Consider the following 15,271-nt stretch of genomic DNA (forward strand, 5'->3'; position numbering starts at 1 on the left):
CTACTGGGGTTTTTCAGGATGTATAGGTCGAGCAGGAATTATACTCCCAATAGACAGGCAGATTTTCCGCAATGGAAGAGAGTAAGTTAATCATAAGGTGCAGATACATTCACGCAATTCACCATCACGATGACAGAGGTACAACATGAAGTTCAATTGGAAGAGCCTATTTCCGGGCAAAGTGCTAGATTATTGGCAGATACTTCTCGTTGACACACATGATCGACATGAGTTGTTACAGGACTTGTCTAAATGCACGACATAAACACTCTGTCCCTAGATGAAAGCAGTCCCAGATGCAAGAACTTATTCTCAAATGTCCCTTGCTTTGTCAGAGCAACCGATATTTATACCTCAATGCCTAATGTATTTCTTTAAACTTGCAAAAGTATTCGGGTGATTCAAATTATGTGGAAGCTATGAGAAACATAAAATATTTGGGCGCATACCTTGATATTAATAGGGTAAAACATAGAATTCTTCAGTGGACTATACAAAACATAGAATTCAAAACGATTTAATTTGAGGAATGGTCAGAATTTACGGAATGTGCAAGGAATGTGTACTTTATCAGAGATTCAGGCTAGAGCGGAAATCCATTTGTTTTGGAATGTGCCCTGCTCGGTACTTTATGAGGTAGAGTTATGCCAGAAATCCTAATGTTTTGGGACAAAGGCCGGAAAGAGGAGAAACCCTGGAAAGTGTCAACATGGAGGGGTGTGTTTAGCACGTGTGGAATGTAATAACATTCGCTGTGGAGGGCAAGTGGATTTCATATGCTACAAGGCACAATTGTTCTGCATAATCAGTGTTTTTTTACTTATCCACATTCGTTACAGTTTCTTTTATCATTGATTTTTAGTCAAATATTTCCTGAGAAAAATTATCTTGAAAAAGTATGGGTTTTGTTTGTTTGTTTGTTTGTTTTTGTGAGTTTTTTTTTTTTTTTTGCTGAATGTCTAATCATATATATATATATATACACTGTATATATATTGTTATGGATACATGTGCATTGTATTATCATTTCTGGGCACTTTATCGTTCCGCGGAGGAATATGTAAATAAAGGAGTTCGACAAGATGACCGAGATCGACCAAACACCTCGTTTGAGAGTCTGGGTATTTTGGTGGTTATGATGGTTCGTTAGGCCAAAGTTAACCTCCCGTAACAATTGGGGGCACGTCACGAGAGTTCGGCAGGGTTTCTGCGGACTTAGGTGATTTGGTCGGGTTTGATATGATCCCAGTAGTGTTTTTTCTTTCTCGCTGGGCCGATGAATTACGGTGAGTAGCGTGTGTAGCACTCTATGCTATGTCATGGACATGGGCGATCGCGATACAGTTTACGTCGCGCAACTACGTATGTCGTTTGCATCGTGATTGTTACAGTGTACTGTATGTGAAGGTGTTACGATTTGAGAAAGCATGGTGCGTTTACGGCGTAGTGTGTGTACGTGTGTGTATGCACGGAGATGGACGCGGAGTGATATGGTATACATTTTGATGTAAATCGGTCGTCTTTCTGTGTCTGCGTGAGGGAAACTCACGTTTGTATTTCTTTCGGGATCGAAAGGGTTAATTTGGCACGTGCGTAGTGTTGAGGATGGTTTAACCTGGGTATACGCTGCGTGTGTTTAGTGTCTGCGTGGAAACGTTGGTCAAACGTTGGTCGTTGGTCCCGTACGTGGTGGTTCGTGTGTGGTTCTGCATACGGGTTATTCTACGGCGGTTCGTATGTGGTTAAGCATACGGGTTATTCCACGACGGTTTGTACAGCTGTATGTGAGTAGCATACAGGTGATTTCACGGTGGTTCGTGTGTGGTTTAGCACACGGGTTATTCCACGGTGGTTTGTATGTGGTTTAGCATACAGGTATTTCACGGTGGTTCGTGTGTGGTATAGCACACGGGTTATTCCACGGTGGTTTGTGTGTGGTTTAGCACACGGGTTATATCCAAGTCGGTTCGTATGTGGTGTAGCATACGCGTTATTCCCAGTCGGGTCGTGTGTGGTATAGCATACGGGTTATTGTTTATAGTGCGACTGGTTTTCTTCAATTGAAAAGGGTTTTTTTTTCAGCTGGCTGGCTGGTGAGAAGTCAGGTTTTCTTGTTGCACTATTAATTGTACATTACTGGTGCATAATGGAGAAAGATCAAGATTTTTCCATTGAGAAGTTTGTGGATTCACCCACAGTTGAGGAATTGCTAACCTTGAAAAAGGTTGATTTGTTGCGTGTTGCAGAAAACTACAAGGTTCCTGCTGTGAAGAGCACAATGAAAAAGTCAGAGATTACACAGCACACAATCAAATTTCTTGTAGATGAAGAAGTATTTCCCCTCCAGGCATTGCGTAGCATATCAGGTAGTCCCCCTGGTGATGTGCAAGGGAGTGTAGAAGTACGTCTGAAAGAGCTTGAACTTGAGAAAGCGAGAATTGAGTTAGAGAGAGAGAGGGTTTCTCTTGAAAGGGCTCGTCAAGTCGGTGAGAGAGAGTATGGTGTAAGCGTCAGTGGTGGGCATTTTGATATCGCCAAAAATGTCAGAATGGTCCCTGAGTTCGATGAAGGAGATGTGGACAGATATTTCCTGCATTTCGAACAGGTGGCGGATAGCATGGAGTGGCCGAAAGAAAAATGGCCTCATCTTTTGCAGACTAAGTTAAAGGGAAAGGCATGTGATGCTTATGGGCAATTCCGCAGTTAGGTGGACATGACATGGATAAAAGAAATGTGCCTCTTTATCTTACTCTTTAATTTAGGTACCAACTAATGCCATGGATGTTCACCAATCATTAAGGTCTTTCAAATTCAGTAGATTTTATTTTTCATATTTATTGATTTCGCGAGATCTAAAACCATCATTTAAAATGTACATGTGGGACTGGGGATGCTGAAATTCACTTAAATGCAAATAACAGTGGGTTCCTTTGAAGTTTTTTCCTCAAAGTTTTGCTAATGGGTAAAAGATGAATACATTTAAATACTCCAGAAGTCATGTGACATTTTGTCAATTACAAAAGGGTGAAATGACCTGCGGAATTACTCCGGACAAATGTAACGTTACTAACCGTAACGTTACTAACCATGCTTTTGGGGTCTAGCTAAAAAATAATTGGTCGAACTGCTCAAAAACTTTGTGTGAACATTTGTCATGATGCAATAATTAAAATTAATGCAACACTTTGTTTGAAGTAACTTGAATTTTTGCACACTTTTTGTTACAAGACATTGATTTTTTTGTCATGTCCTTTTTTCGTAACGTTACTAACCTGCCCTTTAAGCTGCCATAGCAATTCTAATATTTCATGGATTGTATTCATTCTTTTCTGTATCATAAACCTGGGAAGGATGAACATGTTTTTGACATAATTTTGACTTGAAATGAATAAATGGTAATTTAGTAGTAAAAACAAATATTTGAATTTGTTCAAATGTAACGTTACTAACCGCGGAATTGCCCTTATGCTTCACTGTCGCGCGAAGAAGCTCAGGATTATGCAACAGTAAAAAAGGCAATTCTGAACGCGTACGCCTTGGTTCCTGAAGCGTACAGACAAAAATTCAGGAATAGTAGAAAACTGGAGTCACAGTCATTCAGAGAATTTGCAAAAGTGAAGGAAATTGCCTTCACTCGTTGGCTGCAATCAGTAGGCGTTGCTACTGTTGATGATTTGCGGGAACTTCTGCTACTAGAGGAGTTTAAGAGTTCGCTACCTCAAGAGGTGCGTTCGCATATTGAGGAACGGAAAGTGAAAACTTTGTTGGTAGCTAGTACAGTGGCTGATGAGTATGCTTTGTCCCATAGTCATGGAAACAGGTATGTAGGAAGCAAATATGCAGCTCCTAATCGTCTAAATGTTGGCAAGACAAATTCTAGCAGTAAGACAGAGGTGAAAGCTGGTCTAGTGGTGGGAAATGAGACTGACAAGAAAGGCAGGAACACTGAGAAGCCTATTGTGTGTTTCCATTGTAGACAACCAGGGCATGTGAAGTCTAATTGTCCCATTCTGAACAAGAAAAAACAGGAAAAAGACAAAGAAAAGAAGTCTCATCCCAATGGATTGGTGAGTCGTTCAGTGGAATCGGCAGGTGATTGGTGTGAACAAGTTCAGAGTGTGATTAAGTCAGCTGATCAAGACAAGATTAAGTCTCAGTATGAACCATTCACTTCTGTAGGCTATGTGTCATTGGTAGGGTGTGATGAAGCCAGAAGAGTTACCATTCTGCGAGATACTGGTGCATCCCAGTCATTGATTCTTGACAGTGTCCTTCCTTTTGGGCAAACGTCGTCCACAGGCACAAGTGTACTGTTACAAGGAGTAGAAGGAGGTTACGTTGAGGCTCCTCTTCACACAGTCGATTTGCAGTCAGGCCTAGTTTCAGGAAGGGTGAGCCTTGGTGTTAGGAAGTCACTTCCTATGGATGGTGTAGCATTGATATTAGGCAATGATCTTGCAGGAGACAAAGTGACTATTCCAGTGGTCAGTGCAGTCCCTTTGGATAAAGAAGGAAATGAGACAGCTGCATTGGTTCAGGAATTCCCTGAAGTTTTCCCAGCTTGTGTAGTCACACGTTCCATGTCTAGAAAATCAGAAAAGTCTGAATTGAAGGCTAGTCCAGAGGATATCAGTCTAGAAGGGAGTTTCTTCTGTCGGTTAGATGATGTAGAAGCAAGTAGAACCGCAGCATCAAAATCACATCAGATAGTGGATGAGTCTCGGCCTGTAGATGAAACTGAGATTTGGTTGAACAAGAGCTCTTTGATTGACGCACAGAAGAATGATCCACAGTTGGTAGCGTTGTGTGATAGTGCTCTTGCTGAAGAACAAGCATTGAGTGAAAGGACTTGCTACTATAAGAAAGGAGATGTGTTGATGAGGAAGTGGATGCCAGTTGACTCTTCCAGTGATGAAGAATGGCGAGAAGTTCACCAAATTGTCATCCCAACAGTATTTCGTAAACACATTTTGAGTGTGTCGCATGAGTCAGCTCTTGGTGGTCATCTTGGAGTCAATAAGACGGTTGACAAGATTTTGAAACATTTCTTTTGGCCTGGCTTGAGACGGGATGTTTCAGATTTCTGTAGGACTTGCCATGTTTGTCAAGTGGTGGGAAAACCTAATCAGAAGATTCCTCCTGCTCCCCTGAAGCCCATACCAGCATTTGATGAGCCGTTTAGCACAGTTATCATAGACTGCGTTGGTCCTTTGCCAAAGACAAAGGCTGGACATGAGTACTTGCTCACTATGATGTGCGCTTCTACGAGATTTCCAGAAGCTGTGCCACTTCGGCGTATCACTGCACAGAACGTTAGCAAGGCGTTAGTGAAGTTCTTTGCAACGGTTGGCTTGCCAAAGGTGGTGCAATCAGACCAGGGTTCCAACTTCACTTCAAAGATATTTCAGCAAGTGATGCGTGAGTTGGGTATCAAATGTGTAACCTCGAGTGCCTATCATCCACAGAGTCAAGGCGCTCTGGAGCGTTTTCATCAGACGCTGAAGAACATGATGAGAACATACTGCCTTGAGGTCGAGAAGGACTGGGATGAAGGCTTGCCGTTGTTGCTTTTCTCGGTGCAAGAGTCTGTGCAAGAGTCCTTAGGATTTAGTCCCTTTGAGTTAGTGTTTGTACACGAGGTTCGTGGTCCATTGAAGGTCTTGAGAGAGAAGCTGTTGGGTGAGGATGAGTCACCCGGTTTGTTGAATTACGTGACCACGTTCCGTGGTAGGCTCAGTCGTGCACGTGAATTTGCAGCTGGACATTTGAGAAACAGTCAAAAGAACATGAAACGGTTGTTTGATAAGAGGTCCAGGGAAAGGATGTTCAGTCCCGGTGAAAAGGTATTGATACTGCTGCCCATTCCTGGTAATCCTCTGTGTGCTCGCTTCTCTGGTCCCTATGTCGTGGAGGAGAGATTGAGTGATGTGAATTACATCATTCAGACGCCAGACAGGAAGAAAAAGAAACGGTTGTGTCACATCAACATGTTGAAGAAGTATGTTGAGAGAAGTGCAGGTGAAAGTGCGAAGCCAGTCATGTATGTGGTAGGAGCAGTCCAAGATGTCCCCGTTCCAAAGACGAGGAAGGAGCTGATGAGATTCATCGGCATGGCCGGATACTACCGTCGCTTCTGCCATAACTTCTCGGATGTTTTGGCACCCTTGACTGATCTCCTGCGGAAGAACGTGAAGTTCCAGTGGTCAGCCGCATGCCAGTCTGCGTTTGACCAAGTGAAGGCAATCCTGTCGAGTGGTCCTGTGTTGGCAGCGCCGGACTTCACAAAAGGCTTCAGCCTAGCTGTCGATGCCAGCGATGTCGGAGCAGGCGCCGTGCTGATGCAAGCTGATGACGATGGAGTGGACAGACCAGTCTGCTACTTCTCAAAGAAATTCAACGCGCACCAGCGGAGGTATTCTACCGTTGAGAAGGAGACCCTAGCGTTAATTCTTTCGCTCAGCCATTTTGATGTCTACGTGGGCAGCACAACTCAACCCGTTGTTGTGTGGACTGATCACAACCCACTGACATTCGTCAACAGAATGAGAAACAAAAACCAGAGACTGATGCGATGGAGTTTAATCCTACAGGAGTATAACCTTGACATTAGGCACATTCGCGGAAAGGAAAACATTGTCGCGGACACACTCTCCCGTGCTTAATTGAGACATCTCGATATTTTGTCTTGTTGCCAAATGCAACAATTGTGCAAATGTATTTTATATTTGTAACACTTTAATCAGGTGTAATTTGTTTTGCAAGTACACAGGACAGTGTGTGTACATCATGTATATGTATGTATCTTGCATACACTATAATTGTGATGCCAACAGCATGAATGGCACTTTGAATGTGTAAATAACAACAAGGAAGTATCTTCAGACATGTTTGTGTTAATAAGGAAACACAGCAAGCTATAATTGTGCTTGAGTCACTCTCCAAAAGAAGACATTATGAAGGCTGTTTTAAGTTACGCTAGCCATCAACAGTTGCCAAGAATGTGAGTTGTTGGTAAAATTACTTCAAACAGGTAGTGTTGCTGTTTGTATAGAGAATGTGGTGTATCGAGTAATGTAGATACCGTTCAGGTATTTGAAGTTTCATACTTGTACATGTACAGGTATTGGTTAAATTTGTTGTGGCATATTATATCCTAAGTTTATTGGATGTTGCCTTTTGGATTTAATTAGCATGTATACTGTATTAGGTACAGAAATTATATAGTTATACATGTGCATAGCTTTTGCTCATTGTTATAGTTCAATCATTGCCTTGGCGAAGGTGTCCAGTATTTCACAGTTGATTCAACATACCAACAGGCATGTATCTATTAAAGCGAACTGTGTTATACAGGGATGCATACAGGTATACACACAGGTTATCATCGGGGATATCTCATTCAGGTTCATTTGATGCTTTGTTAGGTAGGTCATACTCTTGATGTTTTGTATGTTGACAGGCAAGTTTTCAGAAACATAATTAGGGTATATGACATTTGTTGATATCTTGACATTTCAATAGATGCTGACACAACGTCTACAGGTATATGCAAGTCACATATCATGGAATATGATGTTTTGGTTTTAGGTTGTAATATGATTACAACAGTTGGATTATATGCAGTTGCTTGTGGAAGAGATGACGTGTTTTATAATCGTTGTACACAGGTTAATCATTTGATAATGACAGTGTAAAAATTGACTTATGTTGCATGTGTGTTCTAACGAGGAAACCACATGATTTTGGTACAAGTGTATTGTTTGTACTGTATGCATGACATGATTTCATAAAGGTTAAGGTGTTGAGAAAGTTAACATTGCAGTATTCAGTGTTGCACAACTGCATGCAATTCCAGTATGCTGTAACTCACAAGCAGCAGTGTAACTCACGAGAGTGTGAGATTGTTACATGTTGAATGGTACTAAAGTCGTACATGTTTTATCACAGGTTGTGATGATGATATAGCCATAGCATACTTTGTTTATGTGTTCTTATAATGATGCAACCATGGTAAACTCATGGAGTTATAAGAGTGAATTGGAAGAGGAATGTACAATGCTGTTCCAAAATATTGTGCCAACGTACATAGAGTCCATTTGTGTTAAAACGTTAAATGCACTCTTTTAGGGGGGAAGTGTTATGGATACATGTGCATCGTATTATCATTTCTGAGCACTTTATCGTTCCGCGGAGGAATATGTAAATAAAGGAGTTCGACAAGATGACCGAGATCGACCAAACACCTTGTTTGAGAGTCTGGGTATTTTGGTGGTTATGATGGTTCGTTAGGCCAAAGTTAACCTCCCGTAACAATATGTGTGTGCGAATAGTTGCACTTTTATGCATAAAGAAATTTGTCGGGAAAAATTAAAGCATCACCACCTCCTATGGTCTTCTCCGGTCTTAAAAAAAAGAAACAGTAAGAATAAAGGTTTTTATCGAAGCCGACTTGAAAATCCACACTGTACAGCAAAATTCTGTCGTGACTGTAAGTGTTCATTATTCTACAATTGCAAGCGTTGTCCACTTGTCATAATCAAAGTCTGCACATACGATTGCTCCGCCTGAACAGAAATTCAGTTAGTTTGGGGATATAAGGACCTGAGCCTCATTTCATAAAAACAAATTAGGATAGTAACTCTTGCCGGAATGGCAACTTCCAATATCATGGACAGCCAATCACAAAACTGGATTTTTGTAGTTAGCATGACAATTCCAGCAAGAGTTGCTATCAAATCAACTTTTTATGCAAATGGGTTCTGATGGGATTAAAAGTAATTATTGTTCGTGCTACTATTGAAGTGACACGTGCATGACACCATTTCAAGGCATTATTTACTATTTGCAGATAAAACAAAAACCCAGCTGTAGTACGTCTAAAAAGTTCTTTAAAAATGATATTATTTAAGGGACAAAAACAACCAGAGCAAGTATGTTGGTTAATATAATCAATGTCATGTATTGTTAAACATACAAAATATAAACGATGATTATGATTAAATTGTTTCTAGCATAAACCGTCGATAGTTATGGTTTATTGAGAAAAAAAGTGATATTTAGGCTTTATTGCGAAATTATGATGGAATGTTTTTTGACACAACTGACCTTAGGATATGCATTAAATGTGATTACTCGAGCATTTTTTTTAAACCACTGCTTCCAATGGTAAACAATACCAAAAGCTTCATCACCCAGCTTGCTCTTATCGAATGACACTATTTGTATTTGTCTTTATATCAATTCAGGTTTGATTCATCCGCGCAAGTAGGGCAGTCAATATACCAATAAAAACTGCGCTTACATATTCTAATGTATCTACACTAAGCCGAATTCATGAATGTCAGAATGACAATGCCGGGATTGATACTCTAATTTAAAGCTTCATCCAATAACTGGAGCTATGTTTTGATATAAGGCAACGAAAACTGGCTAGTTGCATGAAGGACAATGTTCATGGACAAGTGCCCCACCTCTCGGTTTTGAATTATTCTTCAGTAATATTTAATAGTCCTGTAATATTGCACACACACACACACACACACACACACACACAAACACGCAGAATGAGAGAGAGAGAGAGAGAGAGAGAGAGAGAGAGAGAGAGTGAGAGAAACAGGAGAGAAAGTAAGACATCTGAAAAGAGGGTGAGAGTGATGAAACAACAAATTGTTCCGATTGTTATGCCAGGTGTAAAACATGTTATAAATGCTCAGCCCGCATCAGATGCCGTGTGCCAGGTCACATTTCCAATGTACACATACACAGCACACTTATATACCTCCCCCTATAACTAATTGTAATTCACAACAAACACAAACACATTCACACACACACACGCACACTGACACACGCACACAGTCAGTCTTGTACACTATTCACAACCCAAACAGTCTCACTCGAAAAATTATTTTAGCACAGACATGCCTGGTGATATACAGTGGTACGAGTCTGACTTTTCTTTTATTGTACATTGTGAAGTTAACAATTGTATATAATCTTGTTTTGGGTCATAAAAGAAATGCTCTTTTGTATCTTTCTAAAGTTTGCAACAGCACTTCATCTTTGTTTGTTTGTGTGATTAGGTTGTTATTAGAGGCCTTTTACCATTGTTCAAAAACCCTTTACACATTATTCACTTTCAACTCTGATAACCTCTGAAAGCATAATTTCATTCAGGTGAATTTAAGTTCAGTCACGAATTATGTACACTTAAGACGCGCAAAATTTCTGAGTAATCTTATAACCCTTTGCATAGGGAAACATGATAGGGGACTAGTAGATGGTGATATTGGTTTTGAATGAGAAAATAAAAAGAATCACAAAAAAAGCATCATGTAGCGTAAATATATCACCATAAAAGTACATATGGGGTGATACTATTAAACTCCACAAGACGTAAACTCTATCCAACCTGACAATGTGAACAGCGTCCACTTATTCTGACTTCCGGAATTCTAAACAATCATTAATAATTTTTCATTGCATAAGATAATAATATCAAAGATCAAATCATGTTTACCATTGAAACATTGGTTGATAATTAAAACCATCAGAAATATGCCAGTTCACAGTTCCAATCTGTGACCTTTAAGGGCGGTGAGTTGGCTCAGTCGGTAGCGCGTCTGCCTCATGATCACGCGGCCCGGGTTCGAACCAGAGTCTGGACTGAGCAATGTTGTGTGTAAGCATACCGTCCCCACTAGCAAGCGGCAAGACACTCTGTCCCTCGGATAGGTCATAATATGGGGGTCCCGTGTGTGAGAGAGTAACAATTCATGCACGTAAAAGATCCCGCTTCATTCATTCATCGAAAAGAGCAGGGTGTTTAACCCGGTGAAGTGGTCCCGCAACTCACATCCAACTGGACCCCATGGAAGACCAGCCAAACGTAGCTGAATATGGGCTATCCAGCCATCTTCTCAGATGGAAATGAACAAACAACATGCGCAGATAAAGGTCATTGCAGAACTTCTCTTGAAAAGGATTTGCAAATCAGGTATTCAAAACCTTGATAAGGCTTTATGACAACTGTGTTATAAATGAACCATTTGCAGATTGGTATTTTCAGGTGAATGTGCATTCTTTTCAGCAACATTAACAAAAGCCATTCATGCAGCATTGACATGTAAATTACCACTTCCTACATGGCTGTTTTCAACTGCTTTTCCTGAAGACTATTCCATATTTTGCAAAGTCTGTGTCTGGAGAGGTCATTGCATAGTTGTGCTACCTGGGAACTGGCTTATTTGTTAGAATGGTATCATGTAAAATAAGAATAAATATATATATATATATAGAGAGAGAGAGAGAGAGTAAGAAGTACAGCAGTTAAGAAAATACCTGAAAGTAAAATGGAGAAAAATAAGATAGAGAAACGACAAAAATAAAAGAGTTGGTAGTAGATGAAAGAGGAGTAACAAATCATAGAATTCAATTCAATTCAAAGGTTTTATTTTCACTTCTTTTAACAGAATGTACAAAAAGTATAAATTCGATATGCGTTTGAATGAATGATACATAGATAGCAAAAAATAACATTTATCAGTAGTCATTACAAAATGAGGCACTTTTCATACAAACATATTTATACATTCTGCGAAAAAAAGTGGAGGTACCTACTCAAGAGACTATGCTTGTACAATGTGGGTACCTCACAGGCGAAAAAAATAAGTGAAAACTTAACTACAAGTGTGCGAGATGAAAAAAAAAAGAAGTGGAAGAGGGGAAAGGGAGGAAACAGAAATAGAAGAAAAGAGACGAGACAACTAAAAACAAAAAGCCTAGATCAATCGATACATTCAAGATCAAACCAACAGAGACTATTAGCCATAATAAATATTAGAAGTGTAGAACGTTGAAAGCGACGAGAAAGTGATATATACAATGTATGGAATTGCTGATAGCGGAACATATTAATCTGGTCTGTGAAGGCACGTGTAATAGTATACAAGTATGCGATAAAATAATCAAGGGATGTGATGTGGAATGCCGCGAAAGACGCGTCCTAACATGCCTACGAAAAATCAATAGCATCCTGGTGCTTACAAAACCTACTAAAAAGATTAACAAACAAACTTAATTTCCTTCTTTTACATTATAAGACTTAAGGAGGAATAATTTCAATCGTTTTTTAAACGAATACAAAGAAGGAGCATTTTGAATGTCTGGACTATGGGAGTTCCAGAATCTTGGACCTGTATAAATAAATATCTGCTGAGCTAACACAGTTCTAAGCAGGGGCAAATGAAATTCATTAGACTGTCTTGTTGGGTAACTATGATATGTCAGGTTGCGAGGAAACATAGAATCAAATATAAGCGGAAGACAGTTATTATAACTATACATAAATTGTCCTAAATAAGATAAGAACACATCTTTAATTTTCAAAATCTTATTAAAAACAAAAACAAAGAAGCCGTATGAGAGCAAGGAGCGGCATTACAAATGATTCGAAGTGCCTTCTTTTTTAATTTTGATAAGGTAATATCAAAGACGAATACAGTATGAATAATGAGTGTTGGGGAAGAAACAAGTTAAGCCTATTAATGACGCCTATATTGCGTGAAATAATTCTACAAACATAATCTATATGAAATTTTCAAGAAAGTTTAATATCTACTAAAATTCCAAGAAATTTTGTAGTTGAAACACTTTCTAAAACAGAATCATCAAAATAAATATCCATATTCAAATTATCTAAAGTGTTGCTAAAAAACATACACTTAGTTTTATTAATATTCAGGGACAGCTTATTAGCTCGTATCCAATCTCGTAAATTTTGTAACTCCGAATTTACTGTGTATAAATAAATGTTTGCTGAGCTAACACAGTTCTAAGCAGGGGCAAATGAAATTCATTAGACTGTCCTGTAGGGTAACAAATCTTTAATTTTCAAAATCTTATTTTCAAAGAAACAACGAAGCCGTATGAGAGCAAGGAGCGGCATTACAAATGATTCGAAGTGCCTTCTTTTGTAACAATAAAACCCTATCTTATAATGTTTGATGCGTGTTTCCCCATGCTAAAATTCCGTAATTTAAATAAGGTAATATCAAAGACGAATACAGTATGAATAATGAGTGTTGGGGAAGAAACAATTTAAACCTATTAATGACGCCTATATTGCGTGAAATAATTTTACAAACATAATCTATATGAAATTTTCAAGAAAGTTTATTATCTACTAAAATTCCAAGAAATTTTGTATTTGAACCACTTTCTAACACAGTATCATCAAAATAAATATCCATATTCAAGTTATCTAAAGTGTTGCTAAAAAACATATACTTGGTTTCATTAATATTCAGGGACAGCTTATTAGCTCGTATCCAATCACGTAAATTTTGTAACTCCGAATTTACTGTGTATAAATAAATGTCTGCTGAGCTAACACAGTTCTTAGCAGGGGCAAATGAAACTCATTAGACTGTGCACAAGAATATTTGGATCTTCATGTGAAAAAAAAAGACATTTGAGTCATCGGCGAAAAGTATGATTGATAACACTTGGGAGGAAGCACAAAACTCATTAATATAAACAATAAACAACAACGGCCCCAATATACTACCTTGTGTAGAATGATAAAGGTAAGGGGGTCAAAGCGTGGGAGAAAATGGCCAAAAACTCTGAATATATTTCTGAAAATTATATTAGCAACTAATTAATTAGCACAGAGTTCATGCCATTACATGCCATTAAATATTGCAATTCAAAATAAAGCTTCTTACTGCTTTCAAAATTCTGTGTAATGCAACATTGGCCAATGCATTGTATGAGTGGCGCATCTTTCCTTTCAAATTCAATCTTCTTATACTTGTACATGCATTTACATAGTATTATCCTGATTAAAAAATATTCAGTGACAAACGTTTACCTGTTCATGGGTGCATTAATGTCGGTTCATGACACCTCTTCACAAAAATCATTGGCAAAGAAGTACATAGGCCTACAGACAAAAATGAAACTTTCCTCTATACTGATAATATATGTGACCATGCACCTCCAAACAAACAAAAAGTCGCCAGACATGAATTTTTAGTTAAGACCATATTCTGGAAGAGCAGACTTTAAGCTTTAAAATGTGACAGTGCACCTCAAAACGAACATAAAGTCGCACACACTGATTTTGCGTGAGGACTGAAAATAAGTGAAATGGGTCAACCTAGCCGAACTTGACTTTTTCATATTTTCTGAAAGAGCGGGTCTTCTTTTACATTATGCTAAAATTTGGTATCATAAAACGGGCAGGAAAGTGTGTTTTTTTAGCAGTTTATCTCGAACATTTTTGGTAGAATAGTGTGATTAGGTGTGTCTTTAGAATCCCTTTTTCATTTCTGAAAAACCTTGTCCACACTCTTCACTTTCAACTCTAATAACTTTTGAAAGGATAGGGCTACTGCTTTGAAAGTTGGCAATAATTATGGAGAGAATGTGTTAATGAGGCATGCTTAATTTCAGTTTAATCTGATAATCCCTTCATTGTTGTTACTCTGGTGGCTTACTTCCTGTCATTTGTCCCATTCATTGCACAGCCAGTACGGCTTGGTAAAGATTAAGCGCTTGAATAGACACTGTACTTCAGAGCCTCTTTTCTCACTTCACACTTTTCCTGACTTTGTGCTTTCTTTCCAATATTAAGGTATGTTAGGAGAGTCCATTTGATTTGAGTTATACATCATTTTAAAGCTTAAAGTCTGCTCTTTCAGAATATGGTCTTAACTAAAAATTCATGTCTGGCGACTTTTTGTTTGTTTTGAGGTGCAGTGTCACAAATGATGTATAACTCAAATCAAATGGACTCTCCTAACCTATCTAAATATTGGAAAGAAAGCACAAACTCACGAAAAGTGTGAACTGAGAAAAGAGGCTCTGAAGTACAGTGTCTATTCAAGCGCTTAATCTTTACCAAACCGTGCTGGCTGTGCGATGAATGGGACAAAAAACAGGAAGTAAACCACCAGAGTAACAACAATGAAGGGATTATTAGATTAAACTGAAATTAAGCATGCCTCATTACCACATTCTGTCCACAATTAATGTCAACTTTCAAAGCAGTAGCACTATCCTTTCAAAAGTTATTAGAGTTGAAAGTGAAGAGTGTGGACAAGGTTTTTCAGAAATGAAAAAGGGATTCTAAAGACACACCTAATCACACTATTCTACCAAAAATGTTCGAGATAAACTGCTAAAAAAACACACTTTCCTGCCCGTTTTATGATACCAAATTTTAGCATAATGTAAAAAAAGACCCGCTCTTTCAGAAAATATAAAA

This window comes from Diadema antillarum, unplaced genomic scaffold, assembly GCF_040938485.1.
Source record: "Diadema antillarum isolate AM-2024a unplaced genomic scaffold, OU_Dant_1.0 seq00000512_RagTag, whole genome shotgun sequence".
NCBI classification, from domain to species: Eukaryota; Metazoa; Echinodermata; class Echinoidea; order Diadematoida; family Diadematidae; genus Diadema; species Diadema antillarum.